The sequence below is a fragment of the Haliotis rubra genome, unplaced genomic scaffold (assembly GCF_003918875.1).
Source record: "Haliotis rubra isolate DU_JTF1 unplaced genomic scaffold, ASM391887v1 Scf429, whole genome shotgun sequence".
Classification (NCBI taxonomy): domain Eukaryota; kingdom Metazoa; phylum Mollusca; class Gastropoda; order Lepetellida; family Haliotidae; genus Haliotis; species Haliotis rubra.
In genome coordinates, this window is record NW_025767112.1 from 612,178 (window position 1) to 619,982 (window position 7,805).

At 40.0% G+C, this 7,805-nt stretch overlaps 1 protein-coding gene across 2 annotated transcripts in view; it reads left to right on the forward strand.

The window, feature by feature from the left end:
- The window catches only part of LOC124288899 (ataxin-2-like protein), a 112,152-nt gene extending 110,308 nt beyond the window's left edge, over positions 1–1,844 (forward strand). For both annotated transcript variants that reach the window (XM_046725486.1, XM_046725487.1), the window contains exon 20: positions 1,233–1,844. The gene's annotated coding sequence lies outside the window, so the exon portion shown is untranslated. The remainder of the gene's footprint in view (positions 1–1,232) is intronic.
- Positions 1,845–7,805: the final 5,961 nt, after the last annotated feature.

The following is a 7,805-nucleotide window of genomic DNA, read 5'->3' on the forward strand; positions in this document are numbered from 1 at the left end:
TAAAAAAGCATTTGAAGCAAGAACACAACCTCAGAGTATCAAAGTACACACTCTGGCGACCCTTACACTCTTTCGGGTATCGATATAAGAAAATTTCGGGGAAGAATAGGTCAGTACTCTGTGAACGCCCTGATATCGTTCGCTTGAGAAATAATTTTCTGAGGGTTATAAAGAAGAAGCGCGAGGAAGGGTTCGAGCCATTGTACTTGGACGACACCTGGGACGGCAAAACTGTGTCAACAAAGTAGCTAACGTCATTGAACAAGGTTACTGGTCTCGGGATGGCTTACAACAGGCAACTGTGGCACCACTTGTCATCCCTTTAAGTCGTGACTATGACACTACGACGGACGAGGAACCGACAGGTCTCCCGGAATAGATTTTGAGATGTCCCCCGCCGTGACTGGCTGTTCCGTTTCTGCGGTTTCACCCCGCTGCGACAGATAACAACTTTTGCGTTTTCAATGATGATAGTTTCTTAAACAACTTTTTTGGTGGAGTCCGGAAAATTTTCAAATATAAGAAAGCTGTTGGGTATTAGTAAATGATCAACATGTGTACTATTTATATTTATGTGGCAATTTTGTACAATGATAAAATTTGAAATTCATCGGTCCGTTTCTGACTCAAACGGACTGTACATATTATTTCATAATTGCAAATCAGAAATAAAAGGAATTTTTAGGCTTGTTGGGCCCTTTCAAGCAATAAAAATACAATTTCAAAACTCATTAGCAATGTTATATTGTAAACTAAATATTCGAATGTATGTATACATTTAATGATTTCTTCTTTGGATTTTTCTCTTTTCAAAATGACATTACGCAATTTCACAAAATTTCTAATAAAAAGGGTAAAATGTGATAAATGAAATTATGTTAAGCTTGCATAATTTATGTTTTGTATATTCAGAATGCTACAAACGTAGTCAACAACATTTCAAGGTAAAACAAGCAAACAAAATTTACAACTTTTGCACAAATTTTGAGAATGACTCATATGGAGGTAAATTTTGATTTAAGGCAAGATTTAAGGATGTGTGCTTAATAAAACGTGTATGATTTATCCTTCCCAAAACTGTCAATTACAAGATACTTATTTTTGTTACTGTTTGCCTGATTGTAAGCAGCTGAATGGTGAGTAATGTTGTACTATTGTTGTACTATTGTCAATCTTGGATTCCTCTTTGTCAACCAGATGTCATTGATAATTTAGTGTTGTTTGATTTTCAGAGTGCCCCGAGTTTCTTCCCCAGCAACCTTGACATCGTGTGATAAAATTGAAAAAGACAATGATCATGATGCAGATGCAACCAGCTGAGCGTATGATGAACTTACAGATGAATTGAATGGCTGTCCCTTAAGGAGAGCTCACCTATGAGAAACCATTGTGATAATATGAAGACGTTAACACAAAGACAAAGTGGTTTTATAAATGCAAACGGTTTCCAGTTAATGCAAGATGTTTCACCTCAGATTCAATCTGTCAGCTTGACATGTAGGGATATACATACATGCTCCAAGTGAAGACATGCTGATTTAAAGTGGAGCAGTGAGCTTCATTATCGTAGCTGACAGGTTTTTGTGGCCAGAATAACTTCCTTTGGACAATGAAGTAGCAGTGTAGACTGATCCAAGTCTGTGGTCGTTTACAGACAAGTGTAACTGTATTAAAAACTGAAGTGGTACCACCAAGCTGAAGCTGCTTACGTTTTTGAACTCTCAACATACAACTTTACAATTAAATATTGCAAACAGCATACACTCATTTGCAAAGATGAAAACACGAAAGCGTGCCACAGTGTCAATAAATTGGAATAAAGCATTTTTTTTAATTATTGTGAAGGGAATTGTTTGATTCTTTTTGTTAAATTATGTCTTTGTTTTATTCTTAGTATTATTTTAGTACCCTGTAGGCAAAATATTACGAAATAATATTCAACATGCATTTACATCTTTCAATGAGTATTGTCAATATATTACAATTATATCCCGATAATATACTTTATATATATTACAATTATATCCCGATAATATACTTTATACTTTATACAACAGTGAACTTAATAATAATAATACGCCTCTGTGGTGGGCCTAGATAGGGGAATTTTATTTCCTTAACGAAACATAAATCATCCAGTTAGGGCTGTTCTCAAAGTCTGAGGAACTTCACACAGTTTCCGAAGAAAACATTATAAGTTATCATATCCTCTTGAGGGAAATACAGGGTTTTATCAGTCCCGAGTAAGGTTGTATTCCCCGAGCTGGACAAGCCGGAGGCAAGGGGAATACAACCTTACTCGGGACTGATAAAACCCCGTATTTCCCTCGACACGATGTGATAACACATTTATCTAGCCGAATGTTTTTACTAAATCAAAAGAAAACAATATGCATCAATTTCATTCTCAGTTGTTGTGGCAAAACGTTTCCTTGCTGATATGTTGGCACCAGCTGATCGATTGACCTCAATGCAGCACACGTTACTAAAGGCTTGGCGATGCACACTTTTCTCACTTCGCGTGGTCACCAAGGCGTGGCGGGATAATATGACTTTTGTACTCCCTGCTCGGGGATCGAACCCATGACCTTTCGCTCTCCAGGCAGATGCTTCAAGTCCCTCATGGACACATTGGGTTGTTCCACCATGGTTCTGCAAAGGTCACACAATACTCCTTCCCACAAAAGGAGACTTGACTGATCTCCAAAACTTCCACCCTATCACATGTTTGAATACACAGTGTAAAATATTCACAGGGTGTTTGACAAACCCAGTGTCATCTTACTGCTCTTCAAGTGATATAATTTAATGAGAGCAAAAGGGGCGAAAATGGGATGTTCGGGGTGTAAGGATCAACTTGTAAAAAAAATGATTTTGGAAGAGGTTAAAACATATCACTGAAACCTCTCCATGTGCTGGATTGACTACAAAATGCATACAACTCTGTCCTTCATGAATGGATTCTGAAGTCTCTTCATTGTATTGACCTACCTGAGCGACTGCTTGATTTACTCAAGTCTTTAATGAGTTGCTGGTCGACTCAACTTGAGATGTAACTGCAAGGTCAGGTGCAGACTTTGGAATCTATTTCAATGAGAAGGGGAATACTCCAGGGGGATTCCTTTAGTCCTTTGCCTTTTTGGTTGTTTTTAAATCCTTTGAGCTTTCTACTCAATAAAGAGGAGGGTTACCATCCTGTACTTCCTCGGCACAGATCCCCAACACCAATTACTCAACCCCTTTACATGGATGACATCGAGCTCCTTACCAATTTGAAAGAAATGGTTTTCCTTGTCGAGTCCTTTTCTAATGATATTTGGACTCGACAAATGTAATACTCTTCATCTGAAGCGTGGCAAGGTAACTAAAGTACTGTCGGAAATAGAAAAAAACCCTTTTTTTCTTTCACATTTATATCTACAATTTAGGTAGTTAATATGTGAAATATCTGTTGAACTAAGTTCGGCCTAACTACAGTCTCAGTGGTAGGAAGATAGGAAACGTTAAACAAAGGGGTTTACTGAGGAGAGATTAGTGCAGAAATGAGCAATGCGGGTTTTTTCAAAGTCCGTAGAGACTTCTTTGGAGAAGACCATGGCTTTATGCAAATTAGTGTTCGATGATATTGTTTCACAAATGACACTTTTTGAATGTCCATTTTGAAATTAGACTGAGCTTCATAATAAACGATAGCAGACGTAAAAACTAACAACTTTAATACTGAAACTATTAAGGATATAGATACCATTGAGTCTCACTATCACTATAACAAGAAGACAAAGTCATCAATATCCCCCGCAATGGCAAAATACTCTTCATGATTATGTCTACGAGTTATGATTACGTCAAATATTTAGGTGTGTATATGGAAAAGTCGAAGGAGAGTATTGAAAGGTTTTTAAATTTCTGCTCCAGAAAGGAACACTATCACCAATTTCAGTCTATGTCAAACTTGTTGCCATGGAAATGCCAAAAATATTTTCAGAAATCCAAAACTACCAAAAGACACCAGTACACCACCAGATCTATGTATGTGCCAAGTTTGGTGAAGAAACATTGAAAGGTTTTAGAGTTCTGCTCCGGAAAAGTGCACTACCACTAATTTCTGTTTTAGTCAAACTTGTTGCCGTGGCAACGCCAAACAAATTTTATTCAGAATTCCAAAACTACCAAAAAGAAACCAGTACACCACCAGACCAATCTATGTGTCAAGTTTGGTGAAGAAATAGTGAACGGTTTTAGAGTTCAGCTCCGGAAAAGAGCACTACCACCAATTTCAGGCCAAGTCAAACTTGTTGCCATGGAAACAACAAAAATATTTTATTCAGAATTCCAAAACTACCAAAAGGCACCAGTACACCACCAGACCAATCTCTCTGCGAAGTTTGGTGAAGAAATAATGAACGGTTTTAGAGTTCTGCTCCGGAAAAGACAAATGTGCACGGACGGACGCACGCACGCACGGACGGAGTCCATTTTAATACACACACACGCACACACACCCCGAGCTCGAGATAAATGCTCGAAACAAGGTCAAATCCACCAATACTTTTGCTGTGCAAGTCCTTCCTTTTCCTTTGGCGTAGTCGATAGGACTTGATCTCCTGACCAGGAGCCCACCACCCTCGTTCCTCTTTTAATCGTTTATATATGCCAATCAATCCATGAGGTCGGGGTTTGATTAATGTGGAGGGCTTTCATGATAGAATTTTATTGTGTACTTTTGCTACATATTTATACATCTGATGGTCCTCTGGTGATGCATGTGAAGACTCATGATGAAAGCAAGGAATTCCACAGCTATTTTAAGCGTGCCATAGTTGTTGGACAGAATCTGAAATTTGAGGTTGATTTTGCTGATGGCGATGTACTGCTGGACGGTACAGCGATGGGAGTAAACCAGGTGAAGTCCTTCACCAAGTCTGCCCAGTGTCAGTCATTTGTGGAGAAGCTTTCTGAGAAGCCATTGCATCGTGTGTACATGCAGTGTTTGGAACAGAATAGTAATCCAATTAACTCCTTCACCTAGATGAAGTCGCTTGGTCTTAATGTGAACCTGAGGGCTTTCTTTTTGCTGCCCAGGACTAGTCGCTTCCCACTTGCAATCGCTAAGGTGTGATTTTTACACAAAACATTAATATGAAATGTCGACTTTCCATGAATTTACAGAGACTGTCCAACACCTTGTCAGTGGATGCCCTCCCTTCCTTGGCACAAGCAGTATATCTTAAAAGACATATGATGTCATGGCTCGTTCCTACTATCGTCTTCACCATGCCTGTGGCTTGGACTGCGAGGTCCATCCATGGTACGACACTGACCATGTCCAGGGCATCATGGAAAATTATGCTTTTAAACTTCTTTGGAATAGGCCCATATGCAGTCTCAGAAGAATTCCTGCAAACAAACCTGATCTTGTCTTTTTTTATAAAGCCAATGAATTTATATATGTTATTGAATATTCTGTCCCTTTTGACAGCAATGTGATTGACAAAGATTCAGGAGAAGCATGCTAAACATGCAGATCTCACCTTTGAAATGCCTTGCTTGCATCCTAAGTACACTGTCGTCAGGCTCCCCATTGTTCTCGGTGCCCTTGGTTTGGTACCTCCTGATCAGGAGAGTGCCCAGGTTCTCCACCGGGAGCACAGCCCATCTGACACTCTGGGTAATGCAGAAGGCTGCAGTGTTTGGGAGTCTACATATTCTACAGAAAGATCTTGGTGGGTTCGACTAGGCAGCGTTTCCTGGGAGAAGTGAGAGGCGGCAAGGGCCCAGAGCTGATGATGAGCCTTACCAGCCTGACTGTGCCTGCATTTTTCGTCTTTATCTGTAAAACATAATAATGGCATTTATATTGCGCTACATCCATGCCATGAAGGTATGCTCAAAGCACATTGCCTCAAACGATGGTAACAGAGGCAGTCGAGTTCTTCACAATGGTACGAGTTTTGGGGGGTTTCGTTTTTAGATATACTGGGTTTTAAGACAGGATTTAGAGGTTTCTGGAGATGGAATCAACTTCAGTGATTCGGGTAGAGAGTTTCACAGAGTAGTGGCTGAGACACAGAAGGATCTGGTGCCGAAAGTTTGAAGTTTTGTGGCAGGCACCCTACACTAGAGTGCAGAGTTCTTGAAGGAAAGTGTGGGGCACTCTGATAGACAGGTCCAGTACCATGGACAGCTTGATAAGATAGCGAGTGTATTTTGAATATGATTCACTCAGGAATGTGGAGCCAGTGAAGCGAGTTGAGCACTGGTGTGATGTGTGTCTTTTTGCTCGTCCGAGTGACCAATCTGGCAGCATAGTTCTGAATGTGCTGCAGACGTCTCATCTGTTGATCGGTGATTCCATAGAGCGAACTGTTTTAATAGTCTAATTGAGAGAATATCAGAGATGTCACAAGGGAGGCAGCTGCATCTCTGTGGTGATTAGCACAGCTGATAATCAGATTTTGGCATTGTCAGTCGATTGACAAAGCGGGCATGTACGAACCTTGCTTTTTGATTGACATCGATATCGAACAATTTATTTGGATGCAACAGTCTACACAGATTAGTTAATCGACATTGATGACCCAATCAATATTGATCTCCCCAAGACAATTGTTAGTGATCAAACAATGAATGTTAATCTAACAATCGATACGCATTGAAGAATGAATGATGGGTTGACATGTTTTTTACTTTCAACATGATTAAACATATTCGAATTCTATTGAAAAATAGACATTGTCCACCTGATTGGCATGGATTGAACTATTGGATGGATACCAGATCGACAGGAATTGGACAAAAGACATGTCTCAAATAGTCGCCACGGATCATCCAGTCAGGATAATTTGAACAATTGGCATGGGACTCTCCCTGGGACTGACACTGACATGGCTCCACGGATTGACTTGGACCGAATGATCGACATTGATATGCCTCTTAATAGATTTCAATAACCACTCATCACTAATGGTATGGTCTCTTTTCTATGGATTGATGTTGTTACCCTTCTCCTTAGGATCGATATTCTCCATCAAATGATTGACACTGCCCTTTGGATAACACAATCGTCATTTATATCGTGCGTTTTCTTTTGAGGATCACCATAATCCTTCACAGCGATCGACACACTGAGAGACATTCATTAACCGCAGGGACAAAGCGATCAACAGGATCGATCTCACCTGTCAACATTTTGGGGTTATGCAACCAATCTATGCATTTTACATAAATGAGTGTTAGACTCTTGTCCAGGTTGAAACCAGGAGTCCACAAAAGCGCGCCTTACATTTTGGCACGTTTATGCCTTTGCAATATGCCATTTCTACTTGTGCTCCTCCAACCAAAATGCTACATGCAGTGAACTCCATTCTGTTCTGCTGAGCCAGGAGCCTTTTTCTTCTTTATCCTTAGCGAGCAGATTTCATGTTCTTGGTTTTGTTTTGTTGACATGTTTTCATGACATGAAAATCAACTTGACCTCCAGTACAGTCTCTCGAAAGGTGGTGTTTTTGTTGACCTATCTATTTCCAAATCGTTTCTCTTTACTTGAAAGGGGCGAGGGGGTAGCCTAGTGGTTAAAGCGTTGGCTCGTCACGCAGAAGGCCCGTGGGTACAATGTGTGAAACCCATTACTGTGATATTGCTCGATTATTGATAAAAGCAGCGTAAAACCATACTGACCCTTTACTTGTCTGCACAGTTGTCATAATTCAATATTAGGAACTGAAATTTCTGTGTCGTCAGTCACTGGACTGTCTGTGTCTTTACTTGTAAGCCGCCTACGTCTGACTGTAAATATTTACTTTAAG